The 24,646-nt window shown below is 39.5% G+C and overlaps 1 long non-coding RNA gene across 1 annotated transcript in view; it reads right to left on the bottom strand.

Moving 5' to 3' along the window:
- Nucleotides 1-3,956: 3,956 nt before the first annotated feature.
- LOC143664455 (uncharacterized) overlaps nucleotides 3,957-24,646 on the bottom strand; it is an 84,559-nt gene continuing 63,869 nt past the window's right edge. The window contains exons 2-4 of the long non-coding RNA XR_013166428.1: nucleotides 19,346-19,445; nucleotides 14,872-14,927; nucleotides 3,957-4,099 (exon numbers count right to left, since the gene is read on the bottom strand). This is a non-coding gene — a long non-coding RNA (uncharacterized LOC143664455). The remainder of the gene's footprint in view (nucleotides 4,100-14,871; nucleotides 14,928-19,345; nucleotides 19,446-24,646) is intronic.

Here is a 24,646-nt window from a genome sequence, read left to right as displayed (position 1 = left end):
TCCCTCTTTTATAGTTGTGGGTCCTTAAATAAGCCATTAACCTCTATAGGCTTCCAATCTCTTTTCTGAAAACAGGGGGTGACATGCTTCAAAAGTTTGTCATGTGGATAAATGCAAGATGATTGTGAAAGCACTTTGCTAATTCACAAACACTAATCAAATAATGAGAGGCTGGAGAGGGCAAGGAAAAGATGTTATGCCTATTTAGTCCTTTATAATATAATGAATTTGGGGATTGCCTGCTGGGGGAGATGGAAAAGCCACAAATTCTTTGTGATCTTTCCAATCAAGAATTGCAGTCTGTTTCCCCACTCCTTAGGTCTGGACTGGTTTTGTGACTTGCTTTGACAAACAAAATGCAGCAGAGCTGACAATGCGAGACTTCTGAGTAGGCTTCAAGTGGCACTCATGATATCCAAACCTCTCGTGGGGCCCATGGAAAGAAGCCTGAGCCTCTTGGAGGATGGGTACCATGAGGTGTGAGGGGGTCAGCTCCCCAGCTATCCCAGGGTCCCAGCTGAAGTTCCAGATGACACAAAGTGGAGCAGGAATAAGCCACCCCAGCTGAGCCTGCTTCTAAATTTTGACCCACAGACTCATAAACAAAGATTGTTCTTTTAAACTTCTAAGCTTTAGAGTGGCTTGTTACATAGCAAAGCTTAACTGATACAGTTGTCATGTCTCTGCTATATATGTCCAGAAAGAACACAGTGATTTCTCTTGAGTGATTTTGGTTCAGATGGTTAACAATTCAAGGGAGGAGGAAAAATCAGCTAAGAAAAAATGATATTCATTCCTCAGCATAGCAATACTTTCTATGCCTGGAATTCAGCTCTGACAATCTCGTTGTTTCAGAATACAATAGAAAACTCATTCTCTAGTAGAAAAGGTTGTTGTTACAAGGTCCATGCCCTAAAATTTAAGAATTTTAATCACAAGCAAAGACCTCTTCATCCTTATTTTTATACTTAAGTTTAACCAGTCCAATTTTCTTGTTTCTAAGCCAATAGAAAATTAAAAGGATGCAATGTTCAGGCATACTTTCACTGGTGACAAATGTGAGACTATTCAGAAAGCAAAGAAGAAATGGAAAAAAAAAAACCTCCAAAAATAAATGTCTGCAAGGACATCACTGGATTTATAGATTGATAAGGAAATTTAAAACATATTAGTAAATTTCAGAAGTTTTCAACTAAAAACAACAACTCAGTTTGGATGTTTAGTTTTGTGAGTCTTCAGGGGATCTAGTTAGCTCAACCCACCCTTCCCTCATAGTTCCAGCTAATCAGAGCCTCTGCTTCAAGACATAGGGCCAGACTATGCCTCAAACTGCCTGCAACTGGCTCACTGGCTGATTCACTTAAATCTGTTTCTGTCTAGTTTTCTTATCCCTGGCAGCTCTCCAGGGAAGTCTGTCTAGAAGGGATGGAGACAGTGTTTGTAGAAAGGCCAAGGTCAGACACCTCCTGTCAGATGCCCGTCAGGTCAGATGGGGTCTGAGTGTGGGTTCTTTGGTTGAAAGCCGTAGAAACCTACCCTGGCAAGCTCCAGCAGAAAGGAAATCTGCTGGAAGGATATGGAGATGCTTCAGGATCAAAGCAAAAGCTAAAGCTAAAGCATCTGGCTTAGAATATTCAACTGCAAAATGGATGGGCACATGCCGTGGATTTGCCACCACCACAGGACTGCACACTGTGAGATGCTGTAGTTGCCCCAGCAGAAATTGGAGAGCTCTTTGGAATGGAATATGAGTGAGGAAAATGGAATGGATTATGAGTGAGGAAAACGCCCAGCAAAAGCCCCACACATTCAGGACTGCATGTCTGGGCCCCCAGTGTGTCCAGCTTGGGCTCCTGAAGGGAGACCTGGCAGCGTCCAGCTCCAGGACTGGGGATGATGATGAAGTCAGATGCCTTCTGCTCTACCTATGATGTGGTAGGTTTCACGATGCAACTCAACTGGATGCCTGAGGCCCTGTACCTGTAAAAGGTGCATTTCCCTTTGGATCTGATCATTTGGATTAGACGCAGTTTTTTCTTTACTTTGGTTTCTATCATACCTCTGCCCTCATCTACCCAGCAGCCTATCCCATAGCTACTGCAGATGCTGACCTAATCCCACATTGCATGGCTGTGGCAGAGGGATCAGTCATGCAGGCATCAAATTCCAGTGACAGGAAAGGCTTTTATCTCTTTGGCTTGTTATGACAGGAGTTCGGGGATCTGGTTGGAGGGGCCTCTCTGACAAGTGTGCCTCAAGTCAGGTTGCTCACAGCTGCCAGTGACGCTGCTCCTCCCTGGGGTTCCCAAATCTGAGCAATAGGTAAGAGAAGCCACACACCGTGCACTGGAGCCTCTCCGGGACAGCCCAGGAAGGGGGCACACCCACAAGGATCCTGTCCCAGGAATGGTTCCAGCAAGGAGTCCCGACTACACTGCCACAGCTGTCAGCACACCCTCCAGTGTGGTGGCTGCTTTAACCCAGCAGAGCCACCTCGAGACGAGGGGAAACATCTGGAATGGCAGCTGGAAGGACCGCAGAGAGCACCTCAAAGCAGTCAAAGGTTTACTTGGATTACACAGTGTAATTATGCATACTTAAAGCGCTCAAATCAAATCACCCTGTTATTGACCTAGTATCTGGGGCTTAGCAGACTTAGTGAAGCTTCCCATTGCCTCTGCCAGATGGTCCTTCTCTCATTTGCAAACTGATTTATTCCTCGGGAGCAGTGATGGGTATAGATTTTTTTTCCCCAGATTTCACTTAAGTGGTTGTGATTCTTGTGTATTTAAACAAAAATACTAAGATAATATCCTGTGAACTGGACCTTCTTACTTTGATTATACCTTCTAATTTTTTTGAGCTGCTGAGACACACACTCCAAAAAAGACAACTTAAATATTAAGGTAGAGAACGAAGGAATAAGAACCCCTTTTAAAAGCACCGAAAGGATTGTGAGGATTTGAACAATGAACTAGACATGTTCCTTCATTCCTACCAGGGACCTTACGGTATAACATACAGAAAAATAGAAACAGTGAAAATCACATCAAACATTGGCAGAGTACTTCTGGTGTCCCAGGCACGCTGCTAAATGGCTTACATACAGTACACCATTGGATCCTCTAAAAACAACCTGGCGAGGGAGGTAATTTTAGAAGCCCCGAGTTTACAGATGAGGAAACTGAGGCTTATGAAGTGGTTTAAGTGTCTGCTCAAGGCCTCCCATGGGCAAGGGCTAGGGGCAGGATTTGGATCTGGGCAGCATGCCTGGACTTCTGACTGCGGGGCTATGCAGCCTCCCTAAAAGTACCATCAACAACAGGGAGCTGGGATAGAAGAAAAACAAGCTGAAGTGCTTCATGGGATGAAAGGATCACTTCCTGCTGCAACAACTGAAGCCGTCTTCAAGAAAGAGCAGCATTCGGCCTTGTCTCTAAAGGATGAGTAAGATTGCAAAAGGGGGAGAGGGCATGTGGTACAGAGGAACGCACGGAGTCAGCGGCAAAGGGCAGGAGACACACAGCCCTGTTAGATGTGGCGGAGAGCAAAGGGAAGCTGAGGGGAGATGTCAAAGACTTTTAAGTGCCAGCTGGAAAGTTGGGACTCGGTCATGAAAGCCATAGAGGTTTCTGAAGGGTGGAGGAACCTGCTCTGAGGTGCACTGGGGAGCAGCTGAGCTAGCAGCACGTGTCAGGTGGTAAGTCGGATGACCAACAGCAATAAAGCGAACACCCCCCGCCAGTGTGGACAGACATGGGAGGGGACTTCGAGAGCGGGGAAGCACCAGCAATACAACTGAGCAGTGCCTAGCTGGAAAGGGGATTCCAAGGTTACTGGAAAACTAGGATGCCATCAATTGAGAGAGGAGATATGAGTGAGAAACAGGTCTGGTGGGGAAGAAGACCTTGAGATAGGTCTGAAGTACCAGCAGGATGCTCCAGGGAGTTGTCCTTCTTGCAGCTGGGCACGCAGGGAAGATGGAGTGCTGGAACACTGATAAGGGATTCATTTCAGGGAGAAGATGGTTGAAGCCGGGAGTAGGGATCCGATGCCCACTTAGCTCTGTAGTTTAACATCCAGGGTCTCATCCACACTTCTGAAATGCAACAAGTTTAAAAGTAGATCTGTTTATTCGTAGTGCCCGACAAACTCACTTGGTTGCAAAAACCTGACATGAGGTTTCTTATTGTCTCTACTTTTCCCACTTAGAGTAGGCAGCCATACATATCAGTACAGAAATATTTCGGTATTTCATTATGGTGTGCTGTCCCAGACACTTTTTACCTTTCTAAAAATCTAAAAATTTCTGTATTCCTAAATAAACCTGGACCCAAGAATTTTAGGTAACAATTTGTAGAATTGCACTTATTGAAAACCTAAGTCAGTCAATAATCTTAACAGCTAATGACTTTTAAAGAGCTTACTCTATGCCTAGCACTCTTCCAAGTGCTTTATTTTAATTCTCAGAACAATTGTATGAGGTGGGAACTGTTATTACCATTATTTTACAGAAAAGAAACTGAGGATCAGGTAGGTTAGCTGTCAGGGAGAGGGCCGGTGTTTAACCCAGGTAGGCTGACTCCTGAAGCTGGGCTCTTACCACTCTGTTAAACTACCTACAGATTAATTAGTAAAAATATTAAGAAATGAATTGCATAAGTCTTTTATTAGACTGGTGAATTGCAGAGAACAAATGCCTTTGATCACATTTCCACAAATGATGCAAGGATATGGTTCTTCCAGGTTATTCTCTCTCATTTACATTCTGGCAAAGTTGAAGGGAACAATATTAGGAGATATTTCCGAGTGAGGCCTACAGTCTATGTACAGAGCTTTGCATAGTTTTTCTTTTCAGGTTAAGAAGCCAGGAAATTTATCCAGAGTATACAACCATTCTGTAATAGCAAAGCAGAGATAAGAGCATAGGCTTAGATGGCAGAGTGCTTTGACTCTACTGCCTCATAGCTGTGTGACCCTCGCCAAGTTATTTAACTCTCTGTGCCTCTGTTTTCCCTTCTGTAAAATGGAATTAATTACAAACTATATCACAGAGTTGGATGATTTAAATGAGATTAATGCTTGTAAAGTCTTTGGGAGAGTACCAGGCTAATAGTGATTTCTCAATAAGCCTTGAATATATTTTAATATTTAGCAAAGCCCCTGCAAGTCTAGAAATCCTGGTGGGGAAATTTTGATGACTTGTAAGTTTTGTGTATTTCTATAAAGGTAGGTGTATTAATCAGGGTTCTCTAGGGAAACAGAACCAACAGGATATATATATGTAAATATTATGAGGTTTTTTAAAAGAATTGTCTCATGCAACTGTGGTGATGGGCAAGTCTAAATTCCATAGGGCAGCCCACAAGCTGTGAATTCTGACAAAGATTTTCAGTGAATTCCCCATGAGAAGCTGGCTGACTAAAGTAGAGATGGAAAATCTCTCTTCTGACTGCTGAAATCATTGTTCCTCTTATTAAGACCTTCAACTGATTGGATGAGACTTCTCTCATTGCTGAAGGTAATCTCCTTAGTTGATTGTAGGTACAATCAGCCATAGATGCAATCAGCTCATTGATGATTTAAGTACATGAAATATCCTCACAGTAGCAGTCAGACCAGAGCTTGCTTGTATGTGTCAAACAACTGGACACCATAATCCGGCCAAGTTGACACATGAACTTAACCATCACAGGAGGGTTATTATTTGCCATCCTGCCATTTTCTGGCATTTGAGATTCATGAACATCCATCCAAAGGGCATTCATCCTTCCTAATTCATTAGTCAAAGGGCAAATTGTCTGGTGGGTCTATCTGTGATTAATACATGTCTGACTTGGAAGGATACTTTTAACTTCGTTTTCTCTCTAGTGTCTTCTTTGGCTCTTTAGTCAGTTGAGCAAGTATCTATACCCAATTGAACATGTGTCTGTTAAGACGCATCACCATGGCATGAGATGAAGCGCAAATTCCTGGAGCATCAGAACTAGGTCTGATGTGTGTTATATCCCATTCAAATGGATACTTGTATAAATAGTCTCTGAACATGGGGAAAGAATTACATTTCTACTTAATCTTGTTTCTTAGCTACTTTCTGAATTGGAAAGGGTGATTGGATTTTATCTAAACCTTCTTCAGCAATGATGAGGTCAATTGCACATTGCAGTGATGATGTGTCGCTACAGATCATACACATAGTAGGCATTTGATAAGCATCATATGGTACACAATGTGACCAATGACCACAAAATGGACTGATTTGGATGCTTTGTGCTCTGCAGCCCAGGGTTACCGTGCTAAAGTCTTCTGCAGACAATACTTTGTCAAATGTTAAGTGATGCTCATTTTCTGTGATCAGAATGGGTTGTTCTTGTTCACAGAAAACTGGAAAGTCTGAGTCTGTTTTCCTTGTTTGGCTCTTCATTTATCTCCCAGTTAGCGGTTCAGCTACTTGTATTGGCATGTTCTCTCACATAGAGAAAGAAAATAGAAGAATCCAACAAAGGGCTAACGAGGTGCTTGGCAGAGTAAAATTAGGACCTATTCATGTGGCAGATGAACTGATAATTGCCTTTGTTATTCTAGGCTAGATTGAGGTCATTGTCTGATGAAATTGGACAATTTAGGGAATGGAAAAAAATGAACACAACATTTTAGTCTGTTTAGACACAAATTCTATATTTTATTTCACTATCTTAGCAATTTTTGGCTTTTAGGAGGAGAGAACATGGAAGAACAAGAGGAGATGGAGGAGAGTCCAGTAAACAGGGAGGGATATATTGAGGAAAATAATCCTTGACACATTGTTTCTTTATTTAAAATAGGAAGTGATGAAGAAGCCAATAAATATAAAAAGTATTGTGAATTAGTACAAATACTTCCATTGCATTAATGACAGTTTATAACACTATCAATCTATTATCACATGTTGCACTTCTAATCCTGGCCTCTGACAAATGTGGCAGATTGAGTTATGTACCCCAGAAAAAAACCACGTTCTTAATCTTAATTCATTCCTGTGGGTGTGAGCGCATTGTAAATAGGACCTTTTGAAGATATTATTTTTAGTGACGGTGTGATCAACTGAATGAGAGGGGTCTTAATCCTATTACTGAGGCCTTATAGGACAAAAGCCATGGGGAAGAGCTGAGTTGGAAGCCTAAGCAACCCAGAACGCAGAAAATAAAGGAAAGGACATCGCCATGTGATAGGAAAGCCAAGGAATGCAAGGACTGCCAGCCAGCCAGAATGTTCCTAACCTCTGCAGGAAGCAAGCCTTCTAACCTCTGAGACCCAAGACAATAAATTCCCAATGTTTAAGCCAATCCCTTTCTGTCATAGCAGCCAGGAAACTAAGACAACTAATTTCCACCTCAAGTATTTAAAAAATACATCTGTCATGGATCATAACTTTTCTCACTATGCCTCGATTAACTAGAATTCAGAAAATGTTTTCTTTAAATGGCATCTATTGGATTAAAACCAAAAATGCCAGTGATTAAATGCTTGTAATAGCTCAATCCTACTAGGGACCTATTTCCTAAAACTTTAAAAGCATTTAAAAATGTCTGCAAAATAATGGTCACATATCACCTGAGAACAACTAAATATGAACACAGCAAAAGTTAGTGTCAAGATATCCCTGGTGGCCATAATTAATTTAGAGAAAAAAATCACTAGAGCCAATACCATCTATTGAAATGTACATAACTCACTTGCTCTCAAAAATAAGCTATATTCAATACACTCATCAGGACCAGAAGTTGATTGTAACTTGGAAGCGTTTATTTTTATGTTCTTTCCTTTCAATGGCCATGTTTTATAAATCCGAATTTAAAAGCCACAGCCTGGAAATAAAAAAGATGATCTGTCATAAAAATGTTCCTGGAAATAAAAAAGATGATCCGTCATAAAAATGTTCCTGGAAACTTGGGGATGTAGGTCTCTACTTCCATTCAATTTTGGAGGCAATACAAGCAAGAGTGTGGCCATGGGACATCACAGGATGTCCCTTCCTTACCCTTTCCTGATATTAATCTTTTTCTCCCCTCTCTCCCTACTTATTCTTATTTTCCATGCACTTCTGTTTTCTCTGTGTGTCGTTTCCTCTCCTAGCACTAGTAGTTCCTGACCACGTATTTTCTCTGCTGGGGGCTCTTGATGCTGTAGAATGCCCTTGATAAACCTCAGAGAAGCCACAAGCAGCCTTGGGCAGATTTAGAAAACAGATCAAGTTGCGGGCTCCTTAGGGATGAAAGCCTGCTTGCAATTTAAAAAAGAAAGTTATATGCGCTTTGTAGTAATCACAATGTCCCAACCTGTACAACTCCTTCCTTTCTCATCAGTGTTTGGAAAACAAATTATTGAGCAATACTGTACATGCTTAGATCTAAACTCTTCTGGTGCATGCTGTGGATTCCTACAACATTCTGCATCGATTCTGATGTCTCTTTTGTCAGCTGCTGTGTTGAGTAAGGAATCCATGGATAGCCTTCCTCTGTTGTTCCCTTGGCTCCAGAGTTTCCCTGATTGCAGAGAAGGAAGTAGTAAGGAAGTATGTACACTCCAAAAGACATGTTCTTAATCTGAATCTTAATTCCTATGGGCATAAGAGTGGCCTCCAGAATAGCCTCTTGGCTCCATTTGAAATCTCTTAGGCCATTGATACATTATTTTGTTACATTTCTTTTCCCCCTTTTGGTCTGGAAGACATTGTTGATCCCATGTTGCCAGGGCCAGGCTCATCCCTGGGAATCATGTCCCATGCTTTCAGGGAGACTTTCAGCCCTGGATGTCCTATCCCACACAGGGGGGAGGATAACAATTTTCCTTGCAGAGTTGGGTTTAGAGAGAGAGGGGCCACATCTGAGCAGTAAAATAAGTTTCCTGGGAGCAACTCTTAGTAGTCTTGGCTTCTCTGCTATAGAAATGAGTTTTGCATGGGCAATCCCAAAATCAAGGGTTTGGCCTATTTTCTTGGGAGTCCCTAATGTTTGAGAGAGTGCCAGGTGTTTCCCAGATGGAGAAATTTAATAGTCCCATGTTTTTTTTCCAGTCCTAGAAGATACTCTACAAATACTTTTTAATTATCAGTCTGGGATGTACCTGGATATTACATTAAGAATTTCTTTAGGATCCATAGCAACAACCCTACTCTCATTTCTTATTTTATTTGTGTCTCTATTTTCTTTGTCAACCTAGCTAGAGGTCCATCGGTTTTGACTTTCTCAAAGAACCAGCTTTTGGTTTTGTTGATTCTTTCTATGGTATTTTTTGTTCTCCAGTTCATTTATTTCTACTTTAATCTTTGTTATTTCTCTTATTCTATTTGTTTTGGGGTTAGTTTGCTGTTCTTTCTCTAGTTCCCCCAGGTGAGCAGTTAACTCCTCAATTTTTGCTCTTTTTTTTTTTTAATAGGCATTTAGGGCAATAGTTACCCCTCTCAGCATTGCCGTTGCCACATCCCACAAATTCTGATATGTTGTGTTCCCATTTTCATTTGTCTCCAGATATTTGCTTATTTCTTTACAAATTTTTTCTTTGACCCACTGATTTAGAGTTGTTGTTTAATTCCCACATATTTGTGAAAGTTCTGGTTCTTTGGTAGTTATTCCAGCTTCATTCTGTGTGGTCAGAGAAAGTGCTTTGAAAAATTTCAATCTTACTAAATGTATAAGGACTTATTTTGTGTCCCAGCATATGATCTATCTGGGAAAATATTCCATGAAAACTAGAAAGAATGTATATGCTGGTGTTTTGGGGTATAGGGATCTAAATATGTCTGTCAGGTCCAATTCATTTAACACACCAGGTTCTCTGTTTCTTTGTTGAGCCTCTGTTTGGTTGTTCTATCTAGAGAGGAGGGTGGTGTATTGATGTCTTCTACTATTATTGTTGAAAGTTTATAGCTCCCTTCAGTTTTGCCAACGTTCACCTCATGTATTTTGGAGCTCCTTGATTGGGAGCATAAATATTTATAATTGTTATTTCTTCTTGGTGAATTTTCCCTTTTATTAATATGTAATGTCTTTCCTTGTGACTTATGAAATCCTTACATATAAAGTCTATTTTATGTGATATAGCTACTGATAGTTACTCCTGCTTTCATTTGGTTACAGCTTGCATAGATCTTTATCCTTTCACTTTCAGTCTATTTATATCCTTCTGTCTGAGATGAGTCTCTTGTAACAGCATATAGATGGATCATATTTTTATTCATATTCTGTCAATTGATATCTTTAAATTGGTGAGTTTAGTCCATTAACATTCAATGTTTTTCCTATAAAGGAAGCTCTCCAATCTACCATAACATCCCTTTAGTTTTTATTTTTCAGATCTATATATTCTTTCCTTCTCTCTCCTTTCATCCTTTAAGTTACCCTTACTAATACTCTTCAGTTCTGTTCCCTTTTCCAGACCTCACTCTCCTGTCTATTTTTTCAGTTGTCAGAATTCCCTTTAGAATTTCTCATAGGGCAGGTCTCTTATTGACAAATTCTCTCAGCCTGTGTTTGTCTGAGATTTAATCCTCCCTCAATTTAAAGGACAACTTGTCTGAATAAAGAATTCTTGGCTGTAATTCTTTCTTGTTTAGGATCTTAAATATATCATACCACTGCCTTCTTGCCTCCATGGTGCCAGCTGAGTAGTACAAACTGTCTTATGTGGTTTCCGTTGTATGTAGTGGATCACTTTTTTCTTGCTGCTTTTGGGATGTCTCTTCAACATGTGGCAGTCTGATTAGTATATGTCTTAGAGTATGTCTATCTGGATTTATTCTATTTGGGGTTTGTTGGGCTTCTTTGATTTGCATATTTATGTCTTTTATGAGATTTGGGAAGTTTTCCCCAATTATCTCTTCAACTAACCTTTCTAGCCCTTTACTTTTCTCATATTTGTGCTCTTCGTGTTGTCCATCATTTGCCTGAAATCCTCTTCCATTTTTTTCCATCTCTCGTGCTATTTGATCTTTAGTGTATTTGAATTTCATCATCCTGTCTTTTAGCTCACGTATACTTTTTTCCGCTTCTTCAAATCTGCTGTTGTGTCTCTCTGGTGTATTTTTTTTTTCTTCTTCTTCTTGTTTTTGTTTCTTTTTTCTTTCCCTTTTTAAAATTATTTTTCTTTCTTTTGTTTTTTATCATCTCTGGTGTATTTTTAATTTGTTCTACAGTAACCTTTATCTCTGAGATTAGCTATTGTTCAATTTATTCTTTTAAATTCTTATCTTTGTTCCTCCAGTGTCTTCTTGATATCCTTTATGTCATTATGAGCATTCTTAATTAGTTGTTCCAGATTCTGTGCCCCTCCTGCTATTCTAATTTGGTCATTTGGCTGGGCCATATATGCCTAAATCTTCAGGTACTTTGTGATTTTCTATTGTGGTTGGTGCACTTGTTTATCTTGATGAGGTTACTTTGCAAGTTGATTTCCTCGACTTGTCTAAGTTTTTTGATGGCCCTCTTTCGCTCCTGGTTTGTCAGTAATTACTCACCAAACACCAAACTAGAGGCCCAGATCTCATGGAAGGGATGCAGATCAACTTGAGTATCACCAATAGATGGCATTCTTGAACCACCTCTTCCCCACAGCCCCACCTCTCCCTGACTGTGGTGGACAGCTAAGCAAGATGGTGTGGGCCCAGGGAGGGCTTCTATCAGAACCCCGCAGGGCTGCTATTCTCTGTGCTGGGCAGGGTGGCTACTGCACCTGTTGGGGTGGCTATTCTTGGCACCCAGCAGGACAGCTATTCTCTGCGCTGCCCTATCCCTGTCATGGTGGAGGGAGACAGCTACTCCTGGCACCCAGTGGAGTGGCTGGTCCCTGTAGGCCAAGGGGAGCTTCTCATTCCCTCAGGGAATCAGCCTGCTATGCCCATGGGGGAGAGGCACCAGCCTCCACAGCTTGGACAACTCACATTTCTATGTGGGTCCTCGGCTGTTCCATCATTCCAGACTGGTGTACGATATGTGTCTGGTCATTGAGGTCCCCAAAGAGTTGTTCCATACAGTTCCTAGCTATATACTAACTGCAATAGAGGATGAACTAAATTCAGCTCCTCACTACACTGCTGTCTTGCCCCACCCGTGTAAATATGACCTTTGAAGATGTATTATTACTTAAGGTATGGCCCGACTGAATCAGGGTGGGCTTTAATTTGTATACTGGAGTCCTTTACAAACAGAAGACACTCTGATGCAGTTAATCAGAGAAGTCCACAGGAAGAAGCTGGAAGTCAGTGGAAATTGGAAGAGAAGACACATAAGGAAACAGAGGTCATCATGTGAGGAGAGGTAGAGAATGCAGCCAAGAACTCCAAGGATTACAGCAAGCCAGCAACAGAATCCTACAGTCTTTGCAGAGAGAGCATGGTCTTGCTGACACCCGGTTTTGGTCTTCTAGCCTCTGAAACCATGGGCCAATAATGCTTGTTATTAAAGCCAACCTATAGTCTGGTGTTTGTCACAGCAGCCTGGCTTTAGCCTGGGATAGGCAGGAAAGAAGTCTGAACCTCAAGTTTAGCCACAAGGCAGAGCTTTCTAGAGCCATCAAGCTGACTTAGAATTGCTGAGTCAGAACATTCCAGAAGCAGCAGAGTCATGGGTTTGAAGATCTTATTCTTTCCACTAGACGAGACCCTGGGCAACTGTGATTAATGCTTGGTAAAACAACATGAGGCTGGCCAATTTATTGCCTGTGATCCTTAACCGGAATGAATCTCAGGGGGTGCTTATTCACAAGGCTATTTAAAATCAAACTGTGAGTCTGTAATCCAACAATCATGTTTGCTGTGATTAAATCCCAGTGAGCCGTATCACATACACTTTTATTTTCCAGGGAAAACCAAAAAAAAAAAGCCATGCATATTGAGTTTGGATGAGGTCAAGAATAAACCAATGGAGGGAAAAGACCATAGGGATCTAAGAGTATTTAGTTTCATATGAAAATGGCATAGCAATTTAAATCTGTGTAGGTCTTAAGAGTCAAACAGACTTGGAAGTATATTGGGGGGTAGGAAATGTGGGTAAAGATTAAAGAGCTCAGTAAGTAGAATAGTCATTTTGTGATGGTACAGGAAGACAAATTAGAGGCCAAATGCCTTTTATCTGGGTTTGTTGTGATTGATTAAAAAATGTAAATTGGAAATTGTTGGCAAATAGCTTTTTCAATAAAACTCCACACTATCACTTTGCATTTAATTTCCTTGCCTTTTTATCTTACCTGCAAATGCAACTGTAGCTATGGGACATTAACCCAATTCTGCAAGCAATTGGTATTGCAATGGGCAAACCTTATGCTTGGCCTTCTGAATGTTTCCCTAATAGCATCCTTGATTGTTTGAGATGAGGAAATGTAATCTTCTCTTCCATGCTGTTGATCCTGAGTGTGTGACCCTTAGAGGAGGAAGAACGTAGCCTCATTTCCTATAAGATATGTCCAGCTGAATGCTTTTACCCTACTGTTCCCAGGATTTAAGTATTTAAATGCCCATCCCCAACTGCCACTCTTTATTAGAAACCCTGTCTTATTTCTTTCTGCAGCAAGTTAGAAGAATATCAGCCAGTCTTGCATGGCTCTGTTTTATCCAGACCCATTACATCACCTGTCCTGATTCCCAGGACCCTGCAAAGTGCATTCTTACCTCCAGTTAACTGGTCCCCTCTCTTAACTCCACATACACCTCCAATGTTGTTGCCCTCTTTCCTGGATTCCCCTCTCTTCTTCACCTATCATAGTAATGGGTCAACATTCATTGCACACTCTCCTTTTACCACTGGTACTGGGCACTTTCTATGTCTTATCCCATCCAATCTTCACAGCAACCCTATCATGTATGGTTATTATCCCCATTTTACAGATAAGGTAATTGAAGTTCAGAAAGATGAAGGAATTTATTAAATCACAAGATGTGGAACTTTGGTTTAAGCCTCGGTCTGTTGCAACCAGAACCTTAGGACTTGCCCCTTTATCCCCTGCCCCATGTGTCTAGCTAGAGAGTGGGTAGCTTCCAGAATTTGGGTTTGAGCTAAGGATTTTGATGAGTCTGTAAGTTTTTAGGCTAGATTGAATGCTCAAGTCCAGCCTATTTCCAGCCAGTCCAGCTTTCCATTTAGGTATGAGCCAACAAATAATAAAAATAAATAAATAAAGCAGTAAATTTTTACCTACTTGCTCTTGTTTTCTGTATATATTCTTCTCTTAAAGACTTCCAGGGACAGAATTCAGGCTCCCCTAGACAGATGCTACTTAATACCCTAAGCCCCAGGATCTTTCCAATATCCCTCTTCCTGGGTTCTTCTTGGCTGTGGAAGATTACTAGAGCTGACCTTTGTGGAATTTTGTGGTATATAAATGCATATGTGTTTTCATTGCTTATGATGGTTGATGTGATATTATTAAGCTTCAGCTTTTCTATTAGTCTTCGTCTTCCAAGAAGAAGGTACCAAGTTGGATACACAACGATTTTTTTAGGACATTTTCCATATGAAAGGAAATAGGGAAAAATTGGGATAGACTAGGGAGTCATCAGAATGTAATAATAGTTGGGCTGCAGGTAAGAGAGAGGAAGAGAAGATGGAGTGGAAGGCTCTTAGTGTGCTGTGAAGTCAAAAGAAAATTCAAAAAAGACACTGAATTGGAATCATCCTTCGGCCAAAGGTTGCTTTCTTTAAAGAGTCTCATGTCTCCCAGGAATGAATCTGCTTTATTATCCTCACCACACTAAATTGCTGGCTGGGAGCAGCTTGTGCCTTGGCACAAACCTATGATGAGTTTCAAAGTGCAGCCGCTGGGGCCCTTAATAGTAAGAGGGGGTAAAATGCATTCTTATATCATCTCAACTTTCATCCTTTATCAATGAATGCTGCTTACCTTGATCTCTCATTGCAAAGCCATTCTGAATTTTTCCTTAGACTTTTGTTTTCAAGCTGTAGGGGGAGGAAACATGTTTGACAAAAGAAATACTCTGAATAGAAAACAGAACCACAGTATATTCAGGGAGATTTCAACCTGAGCAAATGCAGGCTATTCAGAGCCTCTGACTGTGGGAAGTCTTAGGAAAACTCAGACGAGATTGCACCTTCTTTGAACTTTTCAACTCTGAGGATCCATAAGGTTCTCCTATCCTTTAAGCCTGATTCTTGACTTTAATCATGTCTGGAAATGTATAACCCAGACCCAGTGCTCAAGGGCTGTGCCCTATCTGAGGCCCTGATTCTCTCTCTGAAGAGGAACCCTTTAGTGATACTGTTGGATCCTAGTCCTGTCACTTTGAAAAGGGAAATATGAACAGGATGTCATGGTCACTAGAACATTCTCGTGGTAAATATGCACTACAGCTCTCACTCCTCCACCACAATACCTTGCCAGAGGAGATAAAGATTTGCTAATTTGGCTACTGTGCAGATGCCATTCAGTTAGAAATGGGTAGAAAAAGTTAGTGGTCACCAACATTATGAATCTTTACTTCCTTGGCATGAAGCTTGCCCCTGCTTCCTGAAGCTGGTCTACCCTGTGACTACGTTCTGGCCAATAGAAAGTGAAGAGGTAAGTGCCATTTTCACTTGATCCCTTATTTCTAATGCATTACTCTCTCTTCTTCTCCATGTTCTGGTGAACTCTAGAGTTCTAGGACCTAGAGGAGGGTGGAGCCTGGGTTCCTAAATTACATTCCATCTCAACCCACATCGGACTATGACACAAGAAAGAAACAAACTTTACTGTGCAAAATTATTGAGAATCAGGGTTATCTGTCACAACAGCTGAAGTCAATTTACCTTTAATAATATGGATCCAAATAGCATTTTTCCTAAATGGCCGTGAGCTGTTCTAGCCAAATTCTTCTGACTAAGAACTGGTGGCATATGAAACAAGCTACATGTAAAAACTCTAAAATTTATAGAAAGCAATCATGCATATTCCAAAAACAATTTATGCATACAAAATAATTCTAAATGGGATTTCTTTAAATATCATATTCTCCAGGAATGGTGAATCCATTCACAGTTATTTGGGACCATATCTATTTTCCAGAATGAAATATCTCTGTAGCTGAGAGAGGATACATTTCTCTCAGGTATGCCTTACTCAATTTTTGGTCTTCTTTTGACCAGCACATTCTAAAAAATTCAGCATGTGGCTTGCTTCAAATATGAACATTTTGTTATTTTATGGAAGTGGAATGATGGGGAAAGAGTACTGGGCTATGGGCAATGAGCCCTGATTTGCTGTTTTAGTTTCACTGCTAATTAGTTATGTCTCCAGGCAAGCTTCACTCATTCTCCATGACTCATTTTCCTCAATGGTTAAATGAAAGTGTTAGAGACTCTCTAAGAGCTCTCCTAGTTCTAAAATGCTATGGAAACACATGATATTATTCCAGTTGCTCATTGCTAGCCTTCCAGATTTGCCTGCTTATTTGACACCCAGAGTGGATCCTTTAGTCTTTTAAATTGAGGTATGATTTACATAAAGCAAAATTCACCTTTTTTAGTGAATAGTTCTTGACTTTCAACCACACATTTGATCATTTTAAATACATCCCTTTTCTATCCAATATAATTATTTTCAGAAGTAATCACACATAAACAGAAATAATCATCCTATTCTTGATGTGTTTTTTTAGTTTTAAAACAAATAATTTTAAATAACCATTTTGATTTTAAAGATATTACTCAAATTCAGTCAATGATTCCAAGTATGAACTAAAATTTGCACTAGCTAAACAACAATATTGCAACTCTCAGTTCTCATATTTCACTGATTTAAGTTTTTAAGCATAAAAACCCCAAGTGGTCACATGGAATGGTAGAGCTGAAGTAATTTGCTATCATTGTGCTAGCACTGTTCATTTCAAATCAACTATTTAAATGCATGAATATGTAGTGCCACACAGCTGGAGACATGAACTGCACCCGAAGCAAGTGCAAATGATGCCAAACCATTATGAAGTTGTAACTATGAACATGAACTATATTAATCTTGAAATAAAAGCCTATAGCTCAGTCTACAAGTGTTGGAGGCTAACTGTATAACCAGGAGTTCGCCAAGTTATTTCATGTCTAATACAATGTTTATTAAAGGATAAATAATTAAGATGTGCTCATTTGAAGCATACATATATATATATTATTAAAATGCAATATTAATCACAGCAATTGTTTAGAACTTGGACCAACAAAATATTTTTTTGCAGCAGAGAATTTTATCACTGGCATTGTTCCGTATGTTGGCCCAAGATGATGATAAAAAGCGGACTGAATTTCAACTGGCCTTATTACTATTTATAAATTCACTGAAGCGATGCACCTCTCATTGCCTATACCAATGCCAGACAGCATCCACTGCCCTGAGTTTGGTATGCTTCTGGTTTATTAGGGACATTCACATCTATGCCATAAGTGGGATGTCTGTCATTAACTGGAAGAGTAAAACCAGGAGCTTTCTAAGAATGGTGCACAAAAAAGACAAAGGCAATCAGGAATTCTATAGAAAGGCAGAAATTGATGTGGGCTTCCACAGGGAAAATTTACCCCAGCTATGACTGAAATATCCAACTATAGCGGTGTTTCCAAAGCCTCAGTTATCTACATAACACAATTTGGGCTGTATCTGTATATAGTACGTACCATTTTCTACCTGTTTTCCTTTAAACCAACTCACTTTATTTACTAAAAAGCATTCATGAATAAAACCATACATCTCTATCATAATTAGAAAAACCATAAGTACAATAAAGCAAAACCATGTCATCTAATTAAAAATGAAATCTAAAAATAAAACAATATAATGAGTAATAATCAATAAAATCAATTTGTAGAGTTACACACTCAAAAATAAATTTCTAAGCAAGAAGAATGGAAATGTTTGTAATTAATCAGGAGTAAAGTAGGTGATCAAAGCCAATGAGTTTTAGAAGAGAAGTTCATCATCATCGATAAAATGGTTTTGGTGTTTAGTTATTATTTAACTAAATTCTAACTCGCACGGATATGGAATCATGAATTGGATCCTGAGAAATAATTCTTAAACAAAATGATTTTTTCCCCCAAAATTTTTACTTCAAAATATACCTGGGGCAGGCCACAGTGGCTCAGCAGGCAGAATTCTCCCCTGCCATGCTGGACATCCAGGTTCGATTCCCAGAACCTGCCCATGCAAAAAAAAATCTGAAGGATGCTTCAGACTGTTTCTTTCTTTTTATGATATTTGCTAATGTCTTCAAATTAAGAGAAAGTGGTTTTTTTTTCAAATTAACTTACCAACAATATCTCATTTAGAAAATAATTTTGAAAAGTTTATCTCAAGTTTTCCAAGTGCTTTTCATAACATTCAAAGTATTTTTAGTGGACTTTCAGTAAAGCTTCATCATCAGGTTGTCTGCACAATTAAGAAATCCCAACTCATTACCTGAGCCACAAACCCTAAGCTCCAGTTTGGTATCATCATGTTCACTTCGTTGTCTGTAAACCTATCTTATGAGCTATCTTTAAGTTTGACAAAATGAATATAAGTACGCCAATTTGCAAAGCCATTTTCAATTCAGCATATGACCTCACAGAAGGTTTCATCAGGAAAGTGTTGACACTCTTCTCAAAACCTTAATAACTGGTCAGGACCCTTCTATGTGAAAGCTCAGGATTATCAGAATAAAGCAGAAACTGTTTGGGTTTCTCCTGCCTCCCAGGAAACTTGCCAGAGTACGGTGGTCTGTGGATTTGGCTCCCAGTGCAACAGTTCAAATTCCAGCCACCACTTGCACTCACAGTCCAGCTCAGGCTCCCCTTTACACTGTAAAGGTCGTATTTTTAATCACATCTCTCTAATGGGCCCAACATAAGAATCAAAACACAGGACAAAAGTCCAACTCTAATATATTTATATTTCACTTTCTAATGAATGACAGCTTCCGGAAGTTAAATTTTCACACATTTCAGAAAAAAAAAACAAAGCAAAAACATAGATATGGATCATGGTATCAGAGCCTTCTGGTCACTGGGCTGTGACCCTCACTGCAAATGGGTTACAAGTTCCAGGACAGAGGTCTCTCAGCCCTCTGGAGAGAGACTGTAGCCAAAAGCCCCAGGGCCAGTTAATTCTGTGCATAAATAATCTTATCCATTTACCTGGCATATTAAAATTATTACCATTTTTTCTACTAGGACCATCAGGTTAAAAGAATAGTTGAAGAAGCATGGAGCTGTATTAGCAACATGTGTTATCCATATGGATTAGTTAGGACGCTTTAGGCTCAATTGACAGAAAACCCAACCTAAACTGGCTTGAATGGTAGTAAATGCACTGGCTCATGTAAGTGAAAGTCAAGTTAGAATTGTGTAATACAAACCTCTTTGAACTCTGTTCTCTGCTGTGAGCTGACTTGGTCCTCAATCTTCCTTCTTCCCTTATGGTACCAAGGTGATGGTATCATATCATGTCTGTTGCCTCTACATTCAGAGAAAGAGAGGGTGTCACTTCTAATGGTTGACTCTTAAAAGTGAGGAACACTTTCTCTCAAAGTCCCTGGTAGATCTCTTCTCATTGGGCTGAATTGTGCCATGTTTCCATTCCTGAAATAATCCATGTGGCCTGGAGGGTGGGACCACCCCATTCATATCCTGATTTTGCAGAACAGCTATAATCATGCAATCTGTAAAAATGGGGTACCATGGCACTGCCTACTATAGACCTTCCCAGGTAAAAATATCCATGAGGTCATTGATGCAATGTGACAATTTGTTTATTCCCTAATACATATAATACCTACTTTTAAAACGCACAAAATAAAGTTAAATGATTAGGTCTACCACCTGATTGTATAATGTTATACATACCACACTTTGACAATTCTGGGGTTAACCAAAGAAAAGGGAAGGAAGAAAGCAAATGGTGCTGGAGAGTGAGCTATGGAAGAGCAAAGGGTGCAGCATGTTACAGGGACAATGAGCCCACCAATTTAACTGGACAAGAAGACTCAGTAGGAAACAAACCACTGATGAGTCGTGAGAAGTCTGGGTATTGCTGCATATGTAAATGGAAGCAGTTTTGAGCAGTGAATGGTATGATAAAAGAATTGCTTTAATACTAGTAAATTAACAGTTCTATGGAGGATTGATTGGAATGGGAGATCTTTGCAAAACAAAGAAATACAGGCAATAAGACTTAAAGGGGGAGACAGAAGGGGATATTTTAAACAAAAAATCGACTAAAGTGGAGAAATTTGGCATGTAGCACAAAAAGAGTGAATAATGTCGAGTGATTCCAAGAATTATTAGAACAGCTTCTCTAATGCAACATCCATAAAACCCTATTTAGACTCACTGTGTGTGTGTGTGTGTGTGTGTGTGTGTGCACGCGCTCGTGCACTTGGGCCCGTATATGTACTCTCATTCAGATTTCTGGCTATCCAAGAATCAAAGTCCCAGCACAACAGACTCTTGAATCTTTTCTAATATATCACTGCTCTAGAAAAAAGAAGTCATGAGTAGGAAAATCTGACCTCAAAAGGACATTGACATCACGTCAACAGGTGGGTCCTGAAAATTAGACCCTATAATCCACTCAAACCTCCTTCCCCCAACAAGAGCAGGGCTGGACACTTCCTTGTGGACAAAGAACCTGCCTTGCTTTTTTTAAAGAATGAGAAAAATTCTCAAAAGCTCTCCCCAAAGAAGACTACTCCTTTGCTAGTGTAGTTTCGTGTGCCCATATCTAAACCAATAAATCATTATTGGCGTAAATCAGCTTTCTATCTTTTAACACAACTCACATATACTTTTTATATCACAAATATTACAATGTTAGTATACATATACATGGAACAGAAGATTCATCCTCATGGATCCCTAATTATCTCTCCCTCTCTCTGTTAACTGAACTTGGTCACAGTGTTTTTGTGATTTGTACAGTTATTATTAAGGAGCCCAGTGATATTTTCTATTCTACTTTCTTTCCACTCTTGTATTTTACTTCTACTGTATTCTATTCTATTTCAATTTTTATGTAGGTGATTGCTTAACCTAGTGTTTCTCAAACTCTAATGTGTACAGGAATCAACTGGGGGTCTTGTTAAAAATGCAGATTCTGGTTCAGTTAGTCTGCCCCTGCCCCTTTGTGATGTCACACACCTCCTTCCATCCCAGGGTTTGCATTATAGAACCATAAGGAGTCTATCATACAGAGGCTGTCAGAACCCTGCTTCTAGAACATGCAGTCTTCTGGATGCTGCTGGCCATCTTCCTGGAAGAGTGAACAAAAGGAGCAGGTGCTGGAGAGAAGCTGCTGTGGGATCAGTCAAACCCAGCACAAAATTGCATTGGCTGCCTTCCTATTCATTCACTGCAAGATATTTTACAATAACTTCCACCCTGTGTCCTGGATTCTATGACTCCTATTTCTCAGCATTGCTGGCTGCTAGCCACCATGGTCATCTAGGGGAAGCTCTTGGCAGCTGCATCCCAGAGCCATGGTAAACAGAGGCCCAACTGGACGTGGCTACCAGGCAGCTACCACAGCTGTGGTCTCAGAAGCCAGTTGCATACCAGGCAGCTGCCCCTGGAATGAAGGCTGCAGAGCACTTTGGCTTCCTGGTCAGGTGGTAGAGAGCTCAGAGTTGTCTCCGAGGTGCCAGAAAATGTAGAACTGACAAGGTGACTTGGAAAGCACTCTTTTGATAAACATCTATTCATTTGGCTGATACTATTTAAGCAAAATATAGCATTACTTCATAAACATCCTCACAATTCTCTTTTTCTGAGACTATTTCCTGAAGTTGTGTATTATTGGAAAATACATAAATCCAGATGGCCAAATATATCTTTCAACTTCCTAGTCTTTCTAACTATTGTGATTGGCAGGAAATTCTGAATACTAAATAATAAAATAATAATAATAATAATGTTAAGATAATAGCAACTATTATTCTGAAGTTTTACTATATGTCAGATAATATACTAAGCAACTTTCAATGTGTTATCCCATTAAATAAACTCAACAATCCTAAGACTTAAGGACTACTGTCATCACTGTTTTTCTGATGAGAAAACAGAATTGGGAGTATTAAATGACTTGCCTTAATGTCACACAGCAAATTAATGGCAAAGCCAGGGTTTGAGCCCATATCTGTCAATGTCAAGACCAAAGCACTTCCTAAGCACACCAATAAGCCCATCTGTAGAAACATAGTCCATGAAATTTACCTTTTTTTAAGCAATAATCAAATGTACAGATTTCACAAAGCTAAATATATGTTAACATAATAAAAAGCCTACTTTCTTCTCTTAAAAGTTAAGAAGAGGGCCCCACCCTGACCAAGATGGCAAAGCAAAACATATCAGGGCTGCGTCCCCTCATTGAAACTTTGAACAACCAGCAAGAACTGGCAGAAATATATTTCTCAAAGCTCCAGAAAACAGATAAAGGACTGTAATAACAGGGTGAGTATGGAATCAAGAACAAAGACTACTTTAAAAGAATTAGTATCACAAGAGGCCTTTGTCTTTTTCCCTTTCCTACTAGGCACAGTGCTGGCCAACACTCCCAGAATGGATCCTTGGTTCCAGTTCTGGAGGTAGCATAGCAAATCTTGTGGGCATACTGGAAGCATGTACATGTCTGGCCCAATCTGTCTGGTGGTGGCCTGAAGGACTTGTCATACCAAAACTTGTCCTTTGTGTAGCAGGTTGCTCATGGAACTCTGAGGAGCAGGTAAGTCAAGTTGCTTGAGTCAGGGGACTTAAGAAAGAGAAAAACTGCCAACCAAGACTTCTATATCTGGCAAAACTCTCCTTCAAAAATGGGGGAGGGGGAAATGAGGGGAAGTTTAAAATATTTACAGGTAAACATACTCTGAGAGAGTTCATGAACAAGAGACCTGCTCTACAAGAAATAATAAAGGGAGTACTACAGGCATAAAGAAAAAGACAGAAGAGGTCTGGAGGAAAGTGTGGAAATGAAGACTATTAGTTAGGATAAAAAGAGAGAGAAAAAAAGGTAACATAAAATATGAAAGACAAAATGGTAGAAGATAGTACTGCTTTTACAGTAACAACATTAAATGTTAATGGACTAAACTCTCCAATAAAAAAGACCAGACTAGCAAAATGGATTAAAAAACAGGACCCATCTATACGCTGTCTACAAGAGACTCATGGTCAAAAATGGGTTGAAAGTGAAAGGTTGTAAAAAGATATTTCATGCAAACAAAACTAGAAAAGTGGAGGGATAACTATACTAATATCCAACAAATTAGACTTCAAATGTAAAATAATTAAAAGAGACAAATAAGGACACTATCCATTAATAAAAGGAACAATTCATCAAGAAGACATAACATTCATAAATATTTATGCACTGAGTTAGAGTGCCCCCAAATACATGAGGCACACACTGATGACACTGAAGGGAGAAGTAGACACCTCTACAATAATAGTTGGAGACTTCAATACACCACATTCATCAATGGACAGAACATCTAGACAGATGATCAAAAAGGAAACAGAGATTTTGAATAATATGATAAACTAGACTTAACAGACATTTACAGAACATTACATCCTATAATAGCAGGATACACATTTTTCTCAAGAGTTCATGGATCATTTCTCAGGATAGACCACATATTGGGTGACAAAGTAAGTCTCAATAAATTTTAAAAGATTTAAATTATAAAAAACACTTTCTCAGATCACAATGGAATGAAGTTGGAAATCACTAACAGGTGGACAGTCAGAAAATTCACAAACATACGGAGTCTAAAAAACACACTCTTAAACAACCAGTGGGTCAAAGAAGAAATTACAAGAGAAAACAGAAAATATCTTGGGCCAAATGAAAAAGAAAACACAACATATCAAAACTTATGGGATGCAGCAAAGATGGTGCTGACAGAGAAATTTATTGCCCTAAATGCTTATATAAAAAAGAAGAAAAAGTAAAAATTGAGGAATTAACTATTCCCCTGGAGGAACTAGATAAAGAACAGCAAACTAACCCCAAAGCAAACAGAAGGAAAGAAATAACAAAGATTAGAGCAAAAATAAATGAAAGTGAGAACATGAAAGCAATAGAGAGAATAAACAAAACCAGAAAGTGGTTCTTTGAGAAAATCAGTAAAACCAGAGGACCCTTAGCTAAACTGACAAAAAAAGAAATGATGTAAATAAGTAAAACCAGAAATGAGGAAGAAAACATAACTACTGACTCTGCAGAAATAAAGGAGATAATGAGAAGGATACTATGAACAATTATATGGTAATAAACTAGACAATATAGACAAGGTAGACAACTTCCCAGAAAAGCATGAACAACCAACATTGACTCGAGAAGATAAAGACAACCTCAGCAAACCAATCACAAGTGATGAGACTGAATAAGTCATCAAGCAGCTCTCAGAAAAGAAACCAGATGGCTTCACATGTGAATCCATCAGGACCAGATGGCTTCACATGTGAATTCTACCAAACATTCAAGAAAGAATTATTATCAATCCTACTGAAACTCTTCAAAAAAACTGAAGGGGAGGGAAAGCTACCTAACTCATTTATGAAGCCAACATCACCCTAATACCACAGCCAGACAAGATACTTCAAGAAAAGAAAATTATAGACCAATCTCTTTAATGAATAAGGATGGAAAAAGTACTCAACAA

The sequence above is a fragment of the Tamandua tetradactyla genome, chromosome 20, assembly GCF_023851605.1.
Source record: "Tamandua tetradactyla isolate mTamTet1 chromosome 20, mTamTet1.pri, whole genome shotgun sequence".
NCBI lineage: Eukaryota > Metazoa > Chordata > Mammalia > Pilosa > Myrmecophagidae > Tamandua > Tamandua tetradactyla.
The sequence above is the reverse complement of the archived record's forward strand: the minus strand, read 5'-3'. Positions and strand labels throughout refer to the sequence as shown.